The sequence below is a fragment of the Oncorhynchus keta genome, chromosome 22 (assembly GCF_023373465.1).
Source record: "Oncorhynchus keta strain PuntledgeMale-10-30-2019 chromosome 22, Oket_V2, whole genome shotgun sequence".
NCBI lineage: Eukaryota > Metazoa > Chordata > Actinopteri > Salmoniformes > Salmonidae > Oncorhynchus > Oncorhynchus keta.
In genome coordinates this window covers 33,917,382-33,934,441 of record NC_068442.1, presented here as the reverse complement: position 1 = coordinate 33,934,441, position 17,060 = coordinate 33,917,382, and the positions used below count along the sequence as shown (strand labels likewise).

The 17,060-nt window shown below is 43.5% G+C and overlaps 1 long non-coding RNA gene and 1 pseudogene across 4 annotated transcripts; one reads left to right on the top strand and one right to left on the bottom strand.

Moving 5' to 3' along the window:
* Nucleotides 1-203: 203 nt before the first annotated feature.
* Nucleotides 204-6,652, bottom strand: LOC118400866 (interleukin-1 receptor-associated kinase 4-like; annotated as a pseudogene).
* Nucleotides 6,653-13,540: 6,888 nt separating this feature from the next.
* LOC127910829 (uncharacterized) lies at nucleotides 13,541-14,971 on the top strand. Of its 4 annotated transcripts, none has more exons than XR_008076283.1 (3): nucleotides 13,541-13,685; nucleotides 13,738-13,815; nucleotides 14,596-14,971. It is a non-coding gene; the product is annotated as an uncharacterized LOC127910829 (long non-coding RNA). The 4 variants fall into 4 exon arrangements; XR_008076284.1 differs by lacking the exon at nucleotides 14,596-14,971 and adding an exon at nucleotides 14,414-14,581; XR_008076286.1 differs by lacking the exon at nucleotides 14,596-14,971 and adding an exon at nucleotides 14,284-14,399.
* Nucleotides 14,972-17,060: the final 2,089 nt, after the last annotated feature.

The following is a 17,060-nucleotide window of genomic DNA, read 5'->3' as shown; positions in this document are numbered from 1 at the left end:
CATGACCTATTAAAATATTTACATTATTTCAATGCGATAAAGACAATTAAGCACATAGTAGTAAGCGTTGGCTCCCAGCTATAACTAAAAAGCACAAAGTACCCATTGATATACCAGTGGAGACAGTACTGTCAACTAAAGTGCTAGCAACTGTACTGGCATCACACACCTCTTTCATCAGTGGCTGTTTGTTCTTTCTGTCATTAAGACAGCATCCTCTTGTCCTCCAGGGCCATTCCTTCCTCATCTATCTCATCCTTCATGTTCATCTGTGACAGTCATAACAAATCATACCAATCAACAGCAGCAACACATCCTTCAGCTACTGCTTGCAGTGGTAACTACACTGACAGATGAGATATACAACACTGTCTGCCATCTACTGTATACTGTACAAATGTGGCCTTATGCTCAACAGGGAAGCAAAGAGTAGAAACTAAGTAATGCTGCGTAATTCGCTTTTTGATTGACACTGCATAGTAAATACAAAAAGTGAAATATTTTCTTTCTTCAGATCATATGCATTCATCCCACTGTATGATGAAGACAGACGAGTACTAAAGAGAAAGCTTCCATTGTTCTGCTTGCTCACCAGGATCATAGGATCACAATTTTCATCAACTGGCAGGACTCCAGACAATATTTCTAGCAACACCTGTGGATGACAGAGACCTTAAATTAACCACCTGGCTGGCTCCGGCTCTAGCCAACAACAGCCCTCTATTACTCTTCATTAATAATATAGCAGGCTATGTCTAGATACTGTACGCTACTGTTCCCAGGGTTCAGGCTGAACACTGACAGTAGCTGTTGGTTTATGATGAGGTTCAATCAGTTCAACACACAGAAGACCTGACCTCATATTGGACTGCTGACAGTAGAGTACATCATTTATGTCATACAGTACTGTTCCCACACTTTCCATTATAAGCCTCCATCAACATTTACCAACATGTTTTCTTTATTTATCATTGAGGAGCAGTAACCTTTCATTTGTTGGTATTTCATTTGAAATTAATTGGCTGGTAGACGGGCACAGGTGCATGTTTCAGTGCAGTTCTCCCGATTGACACAGTGGTCTAAGGCACTATTGCAGTGCTAGAGGCGTGTCACAATTGGACGTGATCGGGAGTCCCATAGGGCGGCGCACAATTGGCCCAGCGTCGTACGGGTTAGGGGAGGGTTCGGCCAGGGTAGTTCTTAATTGACTTGGATAGTTAAATAAAATAAATAAAAATAAAACAATTCTCACTTAAAGGTCCAACAATTGTGTGTCAGTAGGTTTTGGAGTCTGGCACTGAGGTAAAGGGCTGAACTGGCAATTCAATTTTATGAGTTTGACTTACGTTGCAGTTTCATCATCAATTCAATATTGTTGTCACTGTATCTTCTGGGTTATATTTAGGTATTTAAAGTGATAGTGTGAAAGGCTTGACCTGTTTGGCATAATGTTTAGGGGTGTAGCCACATGAGGTGCTGTCTCAATTGCTTGTCATTGTCGTCATATGGAGGAGACCAAGGTGCAGCTTGGTAAGCGTACATACTTCTTTAATGAAAGAAAGAACAATGAACAAACTATACAAAACGAACCGTGACGCTAATATGGCTAGTGCAGACAGGCAACTTTAACATAGAATAAGAACCCACAAACTACCCAAGGAATATGGCTACCTAAATATGGTCCCCAATCAGACAACGATAAACAGCTGCCTCTGATTGAGAACCAATCTAGGCAACCATAGACATATAAACACCTAGACTTACAAAACCCCTAGACTAGCAAACCCCCTAGACAATACAAAACTAAACAAACCACCCTCGTCACACCCTGACCTAACCAAAATAATAAAGAAAACAAAGATAACTACGGTCAGGGCGTGACAGTCATGTAGTGTCACTCAGGTGATATTCAAATCATTGCTGGTGTGGATTTTCACACAACATTGTATAATGTCTTCATATTGTGTTAGTTCCATAGATGTGTGTTGGTGAAAAGTACAACGTACCACCCAAAAACTGTTTGATTCGATTTTTTCGGTCATCACTGTGGAAGACGACCGCATGGCCGAGGCCCGTGTCAGCCCAAAGTCAGAGATTTTCGGTACAAGTGCTTTATCCAGAAAAATATGTCTGCAGCCAGACACTTATGTTTATAACTCATGAATAACTACTATTGAGACTGATATGACAAGGTTGTCTGTCTATGGTTTTAAGAGGATCTGTCGCACATCCGACCCGAGCTAGGGTGCAGGGGATAAAGAGTAATGCTGAAATAAAAAGGTCTCCGCACACTCAGGATTAATACACAATTTAAAATGTATTTTGTCATACTCTGGTGAAGGTCTGATGACCGAAAACTCAGCCTAAATAAATTGAAAATTGTGCATTGATCCTGAGTGTGCGGAGACTCATTTTCATGTCTGACTATGATTCAAATGTCAAATATTTGATCAAGTGGCATAAGAAAGGCATTTATTAAAAACTTCCAGTTACCTCTTGTCATCTCCGTGGACATGGTTGCTGCTGTGCAGATAATCCAAGTCTCTGGCTGTTCCCAAGGCGGTCAGACATCTGTACCAGGACATACGAGGACTACGGTCCTACAACCACACAAACATATTCATCCTAAAGAGAAAGCACCTGTAAAACATCTCTCTTCCAAAATCTATTTTATTTAATTGATTATGTACAAATGAAGGTAGCTACAATCAATATTGATATTGATACTGATATTGTACAGTGTGCATGCTTACCAAGCAAGCCAGCCGGTCTGGCAACGACCCATTAGACATGTAAGCATACACAAAACAAGGGTGATTATGTCTACCAGGTTTTCATGTTTCAACCTGTGGAACAAGAAGCCTATCATCAGATAAACAGTAGTCTTTTCTTCAAACCATAAAGACAATTCAAGCTAAATCAAATCTAGTAATATCCATTCAATCTAAAACCGATATCTGGACAGCTCCTAAGTAAAAGCCATTCTCGCAGGACATTTCTCTGTTGATTTTATTACAGTAGAGAGCCATTAAGTTGCCTTATTGAGATATTGAGTACACACTAGCTATTGCTTCTGTTAAAGAAATAGAGCTGCAATGGTTATGAAGTGGTCACACAGTAGGTCAGCTAGTTTATAAGGACTCCCTGCAATAGGACAATGGAAGAGCAGAAAATAGACACTTATGCCATAAGAATTTGGACCTCTTGAATGAACTGAACATTTTTACATTTTTTTTATATATTTTTTTCAGCTTTATTTAACCAGATAGGCTAGTTGAGAACAAGTTCTCATTTGCAACTGCGACCTGGCCAAGATAAAGCATATAAATTCGACACATACAACAACACAGAGTTACACATGGAGTAAACAAAACATAGTCAATAATATAGCAGAGCAAAAGAAAACAAAAGTCTATGTACAGTGAGTGCAAATGAGGTAAGATAAGGGAGTTAAGGCAATAAATAGGCCATGGTGGAGAAGTAATTACAATATAGCAATTTAAACACTGGAATGGTAGATGTGCAGAAGATGAATGTGCAAGTAGAGATACTGGGGTGCAAAGGAGCAAGATAAATAAATAAATATTGTATGGGGATGAGGTAGGTAGATAGATGGGCTGTTTACAGATGGGCTATGTACAGGTGCAGTGATCTGTGAGCTGCTCTGACAGCTGGTGCTTAAAGCTAGTGAGGGAGATATGAGTCTCCAGCTTCAGAGATTTTTGCAGCTCCTCTAGTGAGATGTCTTCCATCTAAAAGAGTAAGAAACTGAAGTTTTGGTAACCTTTTAGAATGTGCTGTTTAATTAAATCATACACACACTGAATACACCAAAAATTAACCCTAACATTAAGAACATCTTTATCAAAGGCACTTAAATCTTTTGTCTTGCCCATTCAACCTCTGAATGGCATGCATACACAATCCATGTCTCAATTGTCTAAAGGTATAAAAATCCTTCTTTAACTTGTCTCCTCCCCTTCATCTACACTGATTGAAGTGGATTTAACAAGTGAGGGATCATAGCTTTCACCTGGATTACCTGGTCAGTCTATGTCATGGAAAGAGCAGGTGTTCTTAATGTTTTGTATACTCTGTGTACAATATGAATAGTGTTATTGCCACAGATAATATTGGCACCTACTGAGAGTAGTTTCATCACTGCCACGGGTTTACCATTGATGAGGCCTTTGTAGACCGTTCCATAGCTGCCCTCACCAAGGCCAGTGAGTGGAAAGAAAGCCTTAGAAAACCTGAGAATCAATGGATTATTAACCTGTTCATAAGGGACAGTCTTGGTATATTACCATCATTTTTTATGAGGTAAATGCTGCCATCTACTGGATATTGTGTGCATTGCGACACATTTCTGAACAGGATCAAACGATCAGTCAAATTTCACTCAACACAATCTATAATAGCTTCTTGTCACCACATCTATGTAATTAAACCACCAGTAAAATAACCTATAATCTATATAACCCCATGTACTACTATGTTTTGGGCGCTCATAACACCTCAAGTGGTTATAACACATGCATATGAAAGTCATACAACATTAGTCCAAACCTGTCATTGGGTTCCTCAACCTCCTGCTGCTCTGAGGTGCTGTCTGGAAGTGGCTGTTCCTCTGTCCTTCCCAAGGTTCTGGTTTCAGTGTTGTTTACTGTCTATTTTCCCCCAGGAGACACAGGTGGCTGGGGTGTGGCTGGGGGATGGTTGAGCGGAGGTTTTTTATGTTTGGGTGAAATCATAGATAAGAAATCTATACAAGACGATCAAAACCAGCGAGTGGAATAGACAGTCAATACAAGTTCTTTGCTGAAACACACACGTTGACCGTAGCATACCCAGTAGCAGAATCCTGGCTGCAGCCATTAGCCTGTGGCTCATCAAGATGCCACCTCTCCCACAGTGCTGTTAGATGTCCCCCAGCTTCAAATCTCCTGTCATTTGAAGGTAGGTTCAAGAATAGAGTAGACCATGACCGGAACAACCAAAAACCAGCATCTGATGAATACAATGCTAATGTTGCAATGTAACAGACAGCTTTGACAGAAGGTAACAATTTTGTCATCAAAGATGACAACTTTGGTGTCACTCCTATCAGTGAAGTACTGTAGATGACCAGCACATGCCCTTAAATGCGAGTACCTGAGAGTACTTCGGCTCCCCTGTGGGTTTGTGAATAGAAACAAGAATGTCTTTCCAGCTCTCTTGAGGGTCCAAGAAGTCTGAGAATTTTCTTTGAACCCCATAGTGGAGGTTCCGAATAAATGTAGCTGACTTTATTGTATTGTTCATCCTGGAAAATAATGATCACACATGTTGGTTGGACAGTTCCTTTTTACACGAGAAGGTTCACTGCAAAGGCAAGCGTTACAATGTCATGTTACAATTTTGCAAACTCATGGAGTAGAAATCTAAATAATTTATTTCCTTGTTCATTGAGGTACTCTTAAAAAAAATATAGCAATATCCCTAAAGTGTAACATTATAGGCTCACCATGTGACATGGTTTCACATTCGTCATTACTGTAGCATGTAGGTTAACATCAGTGCCCTCCTGTGAGAAATCTTGCAATATCTGCAGGGATTTTAAAGTTCCACTATTCTCCACCAGTATAGTATAGAAGACAGACTTTCCATTCCTGTATCTGATATTAATGTTGGAAGCATGCAAGTAAAGATGCTGTTGTGATTAGGTCCAGAGGTCTGGCGCATACTTACACATCAACAATTATGATGAAATAACCATGACAGAATGCTGTGCATGCTTGCTCTTTGATTGTTAATTGGAAGTTAGTGAGACTAATTATCTCTCTCTTTATAAGCAGTACCTGATCTGTTTATGGCCTGCTAGTTGCTTTTTGCTCTGAGTGTGTTGGTTGAGGATTTATGATCAGTTACACATGCTGATGCTGGGTTCTGGTAGCCTGGCAGGGTGGCTGGCTGGCTTGATGGATGACTGGAGTTGTGGGTGGGTAGGTCTGGCTGGTAGGTTGTATGGCTGACTGAGTGGTTGAGAGTGAAGGAGAGGCCCAGGGTCCACTCTGTAGATGGAATAGATGAGATGTTTGTCACGCCTTGGTCATAGTATTTTGTGTTTTCTTTATTTGTTTGGTCAGGCCAGGGTGTGACATGGGTCATTGTGGTGTGTTTTTTGTCTTGGGCTTTTGTGGGGTGTCTACGTAGTCTATGGCTGCCTGAGGCGGTTCTCAATCAGAGTCAGGTGATTATCATTGTAACTGATTGGGAGCCATATTTAGGCAGCCATATTCTGTGAGTGTTTCGTGGGTGATTGTTCCTGTCTTTGTGTTTGCACCAGATAGGGCTGTTTCGGTTTTCGTTATTTCATTTAGTTATTTTTTGTAGTTTCTGTATTTATAGTTTTTCCTTCATTAAAATATGTCATGAATCATCATCACGCTGCATTTTGGTCCGATCCTTGTTCTACCTCTTCGTCAGAGGAGGAGATAGAAGAGAGCCGTTACAATGTTGTGCTGTGCATATGATTCATAGCCTCAGTGTCTGGTTATGAACCTTGTGGTTGATTTGATATGTGGAAGTACAATCATAACTTGACTGTGACCCTGAGGTCACAGGGCCACCCATGGCCACCTATGAATACAGATGTATGTACTTTACCCATACTAATAGGACAGAGAAATACTGACATGCTCTACTCTGTTTACTAAGCCTGCATAAGGGACCAAGTGACACTCTCCGTTGTCAACACTGTATTTGTATCTGTTCCCACAGGGGCCATAATTATTTCTACGACACCTCAGAGAGACTACTACTGATTACATCTACCAACAATAACTCATATGAGGACTGAATTAACAATGCAAACCATCCATGTGTAAAATTGTTTTTATTTATTTTTAATTTTCTATGAAACAACATAGTTTAAACCATTAACAGAATGGCGGAGGCCGAAAATGTGGGTCTCTCATAGAGGCCTTCCTTGACAAAATACAACGCGTTTATGAGTTCATTGTTCTGGGTTTGTTTGCTGTGTACTATATATTCAAGAGCATGTGTGTGTTTGCTGTGCAGGTGTGTGTGTGTGTGTGTGTGTGTGTGTGTGTGTGTGTGTGTGTGTGTGTGTGTGCGTGCGTGCGTGCGTGCGTGTGTGTGTGTGTGTGTGTGTGTGTGTGTGTGTGTGTGTGTGCGCGTGTGTGTGTGCGTGCGTGTGTGTACAAGCTGGAGGGTGCAACCAACTAGGTGTGTTGTTTGGAATGTAAAGATATTGCATTATGCTTGAGAGACCTTCAAAGGAGTTCCATGTTTGACAGGGGTGTGCAACTGACAAGCAGCCCTCAGATTAGTGCTCTGAGTTAGACGGCCCTCACACCTGCACACAGGGCCCTCAGAGTAGAGCTCTGTGTCAGACGGCCCTCACATCTGCACACAGGACCCCTTTGAAGTCCCTAACTGTCTCCTGTGTTTTTCCCCAAGGATCTCACTACCGTTCACACGCAAAGTCCCAGATGCAGGGAGTAAGGCCAGCTCTGGTTTCTTCTTTGTGTTAATTCTTGGAGCAGAGTGAGAGAGGGAGACAGGGAGAGAGAGAGAGACAGAGGAAGAGGGAGAAATGGGGAAAGAGGAAGAGAGGAAGAGATAAACAACAGAGAGAGAGAGAGAGAGAGAGAGAGAGAGAGAGAGAGAGAGAGAGAGAGAGAGAGAGAGAGAGAGAGAGAGAGAAGAGAGAGAGAGAGAGAGAAAGAGAGAGAGAGACCAGGAAACATAATTGAGGACCTGAGTAGTGAGGAGTGAGTAGTGGGACTCAGTCTGGGTCCAGAGCAGGGTTCTAATTCACAGTGAACAAAAGCCTGAGGAGAGAACAGGGGGAACTCTAAGGAGAGAGGAGGGAGACTCTGGGGCAATGAGCATAGCCTTGTTATTGACAGCAGAAGACAGGCTTTCTGCCCAATGCCCACGAAATTAGATCGAAACTGAGCTGCAGTTCCTAACCCTCTGCCAAATGTATGACCACATTAGAGATACATACTGTATTTCCCACAGATCACACAGACCAACAAAGAATTTGAAAACAAATCAAACATTGATAAACTCACAATTCTGTTAGGTGAAATATTGCAGTTGTGCAACGATAGCAGCAAGATGTGTGGCCCGTTGCCATAAGAAAAGGGCAACAAGTGGAGCACAAACAACATTGTAAATACCACCAATATTTATCTGTTTATTTATCTTCCCCTATTATTCATACTACAACTATTTGCACATTGATAAAACCCTGTACATAGCTGATAACATAACACTTGAAATGTCCATCTTTTTTAACTTTCTTGAGTGCAATATTTACTGTTAAATTCTCATTTTTGTTGATGTTGTTTTGTGTCTTCTCACTTTTGTTTATTGTTTATCTCACTTGCTGTCACACCCTGACCATAGTTTGCTTTGTATGTTTCTATGTTTTGGTTGGTCAGGGTGTGAGCTGAGTGGGCATTCTATGTTACATGTCTAGTTTGTTTAGTTCTATGTTTGGCCTGATATGGTTCTCAATCAGAGGCAGGTGTTCGTCATTGTCTCTGATTGGGAACCATATTTAGGTAGCCTGTTTGGTGTTGGGCTTTTGTGGGTGGGTCCTTGTTACTGTCTCTGTGTTACTTTGCACCAGTATTAGGCTGTTTTGGTTTTCGTGTTACGTTTATTGTTTTTGTATTTGATTCGTGTTTACTTTGTTTCATTAAACATGGATCGCAACAGCCACACCGCATTTTGGTCTGACTCTCCTTCACATACAGAAAACTGTTACAGAATCACACACCCAACAGGACCAAGCGGCGTGGTAACGAGCAGCAGCAGGAGCAGCAGCAGCAGCAGTGGGTGAGGCTGCACTACTTGGAGAATATGGACTATACTACTTGGGAGGAAATAGACAGGTGGGCGGTCAACCCAGGGAGCGTGCCGTAGCCCGCCTGGGATTCGATGGAGCAGTGCGCGGAAGGTTACAGGAGAATGAGGTTGGCGAAGCAAGCACGTCGGCGCAGACGGAAGCCTGAGAGTCAGCCCCAAAAATGTATTGGGGGGGGGGGGGCACAGGGGAGTGTGGCAGAGTCAGGAGTCAGACCTGAGCCAACTCCCCCCGTTTATCGTGAGGAGCCAAGGAGGAGCTCAGAACCAGAGCTGGTGTTGGAGGTGAGCGAAGCAGAGACTGTGAAGGAGTTAATGGGGAAATTGGAGAAGAGAGATATGAGGGAGTTGCTGGTTTGGTGCATGAGGCACGACATTCGCCCGACGGAGCGTGTCAGGGATTTAATGGCACCTGGGTCAGCTCTCCATACTCATCCTGAGGTGCGTGCTAGGGGTCTGGTGAAGACTGTGCCAGCCTCACGCACCAGGCCTCCTGTGCATCTCCCTAGCCTTGCACGTCCTGTGCCATCTCAGCACTACAGTGCTCCTAGCAGTGCTAACCGTGGCAGGCGTGGTGCTGGTCAGGCACCGTATTATGCGGTGGTTCGCACGGTGTCCCCAGTACGCGTGCTTAGCCCGGTGCGCTACAGCCCAGCTTCCCACATCTGCCGGGCTAGGGTGAAGATCCAGCCAGGGCGGTTGGTGCCAGCCCTGCTCTCAAGATCTCCAGTACGCCTTCACGGTCCGGTCCATCCAGTGCCACCTCCACACACCAGCCCTCCGGTGGCAGCTCCCCGCACCAGGCTTCCTGTGCGTGTCCTCGGCCCAGTACCACCAGTGCCAGCACCACGCATCAGTCCTACAGTGCGTTCCGCCTGTCCAGCGCTGCCGGAGCCTTCCTCCTCTCCAGCGCTGCCGGAGCCTCCCGCCTGTCCGGCGCTGCTGCCGGAGCCTCCCGCCTGTCCGGCGCTGCTGCCGGAGCCTCCCGCCTGTCCGGCGCTGCTGCCGGAGCCTCCCGCCTGTCCGGCGCTGCTGACGGAGTCTCCCGCCTGTCCGGCGCTGCTGCCGGAGTCTCCCGCCTGTCCGGCGCTGCTGCCGGAGTCTCCCGCCTGTCCGGCGCTGCTGCTGGAGTCTCCCGCCTGTCCGGCGCTGCTGCCGGAGTCTCCCGCCTGTCCGGCGCTGCTGCCGGAGTCTCCCGCCTGTCCGGCGCTGCTGCCGGAGTCTCCCGCCTGTCCGGCGCTGCTGCCGGAGTCTCCCGCCTGTCCGGCGCTGCTGCCGGAGTCTCCCGCCTGTAATACTATTTTTGGCTCTTTTTTCCACAATGCATTGGAAAAGTTGGGCTGCGAGTGATAGGCCCTAGTTCTCTTCAAGTAGCCAACGCCAAAACTAGGCTTCTTAATTGGGATTATAAACTGGGTGGTTCGAGCCCTGAATGCTAATTGGCTAAAAGCTGTGGTATTTATGACTGTATACCACAGGTGTGACAAAACATTTATTTTTACTGTTCTAATTATGTTGGTAACCAGTTTATAATAGCAATAAGGCACCTCAGGGTTTGTGGTATATGGCCAATATACCATTGCTAAGGGCTGTATCCAGGCTCTCCAAATTGTGTTGTGCCTAAGAACGGGCCTTAGCCCTGGTATATTGACCATATACCACACAACCCTCGGGTCTTATTTCTTAATTATAAAATGGGTGGTTTGAGCCCTGAAAGCTGATTGGCAGAAAGCCATGGTATATCAGACTGTATACCATGGGTATGACAAAAAAAATTACATTGGTAACCAGTTTATAATAGCGATAAGGCACCTCGCGGGTTTGTGTTTTATGGCCAATATTCCATGACTAAGGGCTGTATCCAGGCACTCTGCGTTGTGTTGTGCAAAAACAGCCCGTGGTATATCGGCCATACCACACTTCCTCGGGACTTATTGCTTAAATATGCCCGAAGCTTGTACGGTGGTGTTTTAATATATGCTAAGTATATTTTGTTCTCCTTAGAATGATCACAAGTATTGCATCATAGGCTACATCTTTGAAAACAGAAGTATTTTTTATTTATTTTTATCCAAAGTGGATTTCTGTTCTCACTGAAAAGTGTTTCCTGTTCTCTTGGCCTTCGTCAGAGCTTTTAAACTAAATAATAAACCATCTTTTGATTTCTGAATCTGTCGGCGCCTGGGACTCTGGAACAAATGGATTGTTTTAGTTTTGTATGCTAGGGTACGTATATAATTATTTAACTTAGAGTTCAAATCAAATCAAAGTTTATTTGTCACGTGCGCCGAATACAACAGGTGTAGAGCTAACAGTGAACTGTTTACTTACAGGCTCTAACCAATAGTGCAAAAAAGGTGTTAGGAGAACATTTACATTTACATTTAAGTCATTTAGCAGACGCTCTTATCCAGAGCGACTTACAAATTGGTGCATTCACCTTATGACATCCAGTGGAACAGCCACTTTACAATAGTGCATCTAAATCTTTTAGGGGGGTGAGAAGGATTACTTATCCTAGGTTAGTAAAGGAATAAAACAACAGTAAAAAGACAGGCTATATACAGTAGCGATGCTATAAAAGTTTTGAGGCTACATACAGACACCGGTTAGTCAGGCTGATTGAGGTACTATGTACATGTAGATATGGTTAAAGTGACTAGGCACTAGCGTAAAAGCAGTAGCGTAAAAGAGGGGGTTGGCAGGTGGTGGGTGGCGGGTGGCGGGTGGCGGGACACAATGCAGATAGCCCGGTTAGCATATGTGCGGGAACACTGGTTGATCGGCCCAATTGAGGTAGTATTTGGGGGAGGGGGGGTGCACACAATGCAAATAGTCTGGGTAGCCATTTGGTTACCTGTTCAGGAGTCTTATGGCTTAGGGGAAAAAACTGTTGAGGAGCCTTTTTGTCCTAGACTTGGCACTCCGGTACCGCTTGCCATGCGGTAGTAGAGAGAACAGTCTATGACTGGGGTGGCTGGGGTCTTTGAAGTCGGAAATTTACATACACCTTAGCCAAATACATTTAAACTTAGTTTTTCACAATTCCTGACATTTAATCCAAGTAAATATCCCCTGTTTTAGGTCAGTTATGAAATAAAGTTTATTTGTCACGTTACAATGAAAGGCTTACAATGAAAGGCTCTAACCAATAGGATCACCACTTTATGTGAAATGTCAGAATAATAGTAGAGAGAATTATTTCTTTCAGCTTTTATATCTTTCATCACATTCCCAGTTGGTCAGAAGTTTACATACATTCAATTAGTATTTGAAGGGCATTGCCTTCAAATTGTTTAACTTGGGTCAAAAGTTTCAGGTAGCCTTCCACAAGCTTCTCACAATAAGTGGAGGGAATTTTGGCCCATTCCATTTGAAAGACCCATTTGCGTCCAAGCTTTAACTTCCTGACTGATGTCTTGAGATGTTGCTTCAATATATCCACATAATTTTCCAGCCTCATGATGCCATCTATTTTGTGAAACGCACCAGTCCCTCCCGCAGCAAAGCACCCCCACACCATGATGCTGCTTCACAGTTGGGATGGTGTTCTTCGGCTTGGAAGCCTCCCCCTTTTTCCTCCAAACATAACGATGGTCATTATGGCCAAACAGTTCTATTTTTGTTTCATCAGACCAGAGGACATTTTTCCAAAAAGTACAATCTATGTCCCCATGTGCAGTTGCAAACCGTAGTCTGGCTTTTTTATGGCGGTTTTGGAGCAGTGGCTTCTTCCTTGCTGAGCAGCCTTTCCGGTTATGTCTATATAGGCCTCGTTTTACTGTGGATATAGATACTTTTGTACCTGTTTCCTCCAGCATCTTCACAAGGTCCTTTGCTGTTGTTCTGGGATTGATTTTCACTTTTCGCACCAAAGTACATTAATCTCTAGAAGACAGAACCCGTCTCCTTCCTGAGCGATATGACGGCTGCGTGGTCCCATGGTGTTTATACTTGCGTACTATTGTTTGTACAGATGAACGTGGTACCTTCAGGCATTTGGAAATTGCTCCCAAGGATGATCCAGACTTGTGGAGGTCCACAATTTTTTTTCTGAGGTCTTGGCTGATTTCTTTTGATTTTCCCATGATGTCAAGCAAAGAGGCACTGAGTTTGAAGGTAGGCCTTGAAATACACAGGTACACCTCCAATTGACTCAGATTATGTCAATTAGCCTATCAGAAGCTTATGAAGCCATGACATAATTTTCTGGAATTTTCCAAGCTGTTTAAAGGCACAGTCAACTTAGTGAATGTAAACTTCTGACCCACTGTAATTGTGATACAGTGCAATAATCTGTCAGTAAACAATTGTTGAAAAAATTACTTGTGTTGTGTACAAAGTACATGTCCTAACCGACTTGCCAAATTCTATAGTTTGTGAACAAGGAATTTGTGGAGGGTTGAAAAAATATTTTTATTGACTCCAACCGAAGTGTATGTTAACTTCTGACTTCAACTGTATGTATCAAGCCTTAGTAGTCATTCTGATGTCGTTCCCAATGATCATTGCTTTAGTTTATTATGGTGCTGTCCTGCGGTTCTGAATTTGCAACGCACCAGACACGTTTTTCTGTGCAATAGCCTTTTGATTTGAAGAGTTGAAAAATGTTGGTGTGTGGTTTCACTAATAAATACACTGAGTGTACAAAATATTAGAAACACCTTCCTAATATTGAGTTGCAGCTCCTTTAGCCCTCAGAACGACCGGGCATGGACTACAAGGTGTCGAAAGCAACATGGACTACAAGGTGTCGAAAGCAACATGGACTACAAGGTGTCAAAAGCAACATGGACTACAAGGTGTCGAAAGCAACATGGACTACAAGGTGTCGAAAGCAACATGGACTACAAGGTGTCGAAAGCAACATGGATTACAAGGTGTCGAAAGCAACATGGACTACAAGGTGTCGAAAGCAACATGGACTACAAGGTGTCGAAAGCATCATGGACTACAAGGTGTCGAAAGCAACATGGACTACAAGGTGTCGAAAGCAACATGGATTACAAGGTGTCGAAAGCAACATGGACTACAAGGTGTCGAAAGCAACATGGACTACAAGGTGTCGAAAGCAACATGGACTACAAGGTGTCGAAAGCAACATGGACTACAAGGTGTCGAAAGCAACATGGACTACAAGGTGTCGAAAGCAACATGGACTACAAGGTGTCGAAAGCAACATGGACTACAAGGTGTCGAAAGCAACATGGACTACAAGGTGTCGAAAGCAACATGGACTACAAGGTGTCGAAAGCAACATGGACTACAAGGTGTCGAAAGCAACATGGACTACAAGGTGTCGAAAGCAACATGGACTACAAGGTGTCGAAAGCAACATGGACTACAAGGTGTCGAAAGCAACATGGACTACAAGGTGTCGAAAGCAACATGGATTACAAGGTGTCGAAAGCAACATGGACTACAAGGTGTCGAAAGCAACATGGACTACAAGGTGTCGAAAGCAACATGGACTACAAGGTGTCGAAAGCAACATGGACTACAAGGTGTCGAAAGCAACATGGATTACAAGGTGTCGAAAGCAACATGGACTACAAGGTGTCGAAAGCAACATGGACTACAAGGTGTCGAAAGCAACATGGACTACAAGGTGTCGAAAGCAACATGGACTACAAGGTGTCGAAAGCAACATGGACTACAAGGTGTCGAAAGCAACATGGACTACAAGGTGTCGAAAGCAACATGGATTACAAGGTGTCGAAAGCAACATGGACTACAAGGTGTCGAAAGCAACATGGACTACAAGGTGTCGAAAGCAACATGGACTACAAGGTGTCGAAAGCAACATGGACTACAAGGTGTCGAAAGCAACATGGACTACAAGGTGTCGAAAGCAACATGGACTACAAGGTGTCGAAAGCAACATGGACTACAAGGTGTCGAAAGCAACATGGAAGCAAAGGGATGCTGGCCCATGTTGACACCAATGCTTCCATACAGTTGTGTCAAGTTGGTTAGATGTCCTTTTGATGTCCATTCTTGATACACCCAGGAAACTGTTGAGCGTGAAAACCCCAGCGGCGTTGCAGTTCTTGACACACTCAAACCGGTGCACCTGGCACCTACTACCATATTTGTCTTGCCCAATCACCCTCTGAATGGCACACATACACAATACATGTCTCAATTTTCTCAAGGCTTTAAAATCCTTCTTTAACCCGTCTCCTCCCCTTCATCTACATTAATTGAAGTGGATTTAACAAGTGACATCAATAAGGGATCATAGCTTTCACCTGGATTCACCTGGTCAGTCTACTGTATGTCATGGAAAGAGCTGTGTTCCTAATGTTTTGTACACCCCGTGTATGGAATCAAATGATCCGTTTCTGTCTTCAGTCCTTTCAGTCCTTCTGTGGCTCAGTTGGTAGAGCATGGCGCTTGTAACGCCAGGGTAGTGGGTTCGATTCCCGGCACCACCCATACGTAGAATGTATGCACACATGACTGTAAGTCGCTTTGGATAAAAGCGTCAGCTAAATGGCATATATTATTATTATTATTATTATTTTAAATAGGATAGATGAGCTATATGCTCTACTACGGTGTAGGCGAAATGTGATAGTCTGCCTATAACCAGCAAAGACCAGAGTCTTTTCAAAGATTGGAAATGAGCAATGACCAGGCTGGTTAATGTGATGCATGTCTGTTGAATTTGGAAAAATCCACCTGCATTCGACCCAGCCCCACCTACTCAGGCAGCCAGGAGCCGCTACTGTGTTGCGGCCTTGGCGTACTGCATTATTTTTACTAAGCAGTGCTTGCTAAATAGAATGCAACAATGAGTAAATGGTGTGCAGTTTAAGTATGTAGTACGCAAGTATGGGTATTCGTACATGGCCCTTGTGATATCAGTCATTTTCTGGCACCTCTCACTCCATTTGAACAGAGCATGCAGAGTACATAGAACAAGATAATGAAGGACCATGATACTCTACTCTCATGTATAGAGATACAGAATTTGACTCTTTGACCTTACCTTGCTCTATGACCATGCTGGTTTGTTAGGGTATGAAATCAGGTGTTGTATGCACACTTGTGTTGCTTTCAAGCACATGTGATTTATAGATACATTTACCAGACATCTAACAGCTTTAACATACTGTATACGTTGGCTATGTATGTAGGGAAATCAAGTCATGTCAGGCGATGTAACAGGTCAATAGGCTGGATCAGAATTCCTTTATCTGAGAATGTAAATGAGCCAACTGAATGGAAAGACTCATTTGTACAGAGAGTGAGCAACAGGGGATAGGACACCGTGTCAGAACCATAGAGGAGTCTGTATGAAGACTGTCATATGAAGGGCTTGGCAGAATACCACTGACAGACATTTAAGGTCCTCAACTATGTTTCCTGGTCTCTCTCTCTCTCTCTCTCTCTCTCTCTCTCTCTCTCTCTCTCTCTCTCTCTCTCTCTCTCTCTCTCTTATTTATCATAATGATCTGAAAACCATTCTGTTGTCTTGTTTTGATAATGGCTTTACTACGCTGTCATGCTACATACTGTACAAGCAGTACCTTAATGTAAAGGCACTTAGAAGTCTGTTAGGAAAACCTTACATTGCATTCATTATCTTAGGTACTGATGTATTTTATATGTTTTTGTATTAAAATGTGTTTTATTAGGGTGCTATCAAATGTTTATTGTTGTCACACTGTACAGACCCTTTTAATAACACACGCCTTGTTCTTGTTAGCAGAGCTTTATATGACTTATTGTAGTTGTCAAGGGTAGACATAGAGGGCAGTAGTGGCCTGCATATATTCTACCTGTATTGTAACACTGACTGACCAAAAAGTACAAAGCATTTAGATCATCTACAACTCATAATCACCAAAGATAAATACAGAGAAAGCAGCCAAAGCTTTCTGACACAGTTGCCGGGGATTGAGAGGCAGCTCTCTGGTGCGTCGCAGTCCAGTAGTCACCGACACTGCATGATTGCAGGAGGTTGGTCTCTCATATTTCCCACTAAACCTCTGGCTCAGATCCCAAATGATCTGTCCATTGAAGCGAGTCACCCTCCCTCCCTGGCTGTCACCCTCACTACTCTGAGGGCACACGTTAGCCATAGAGAAGGCCGGGCAAATTGGTTAAAACATCTTGAAGGTCATACACACACAAGGCCTTTTAGTATATCATGTCAACCACGTAAAAAA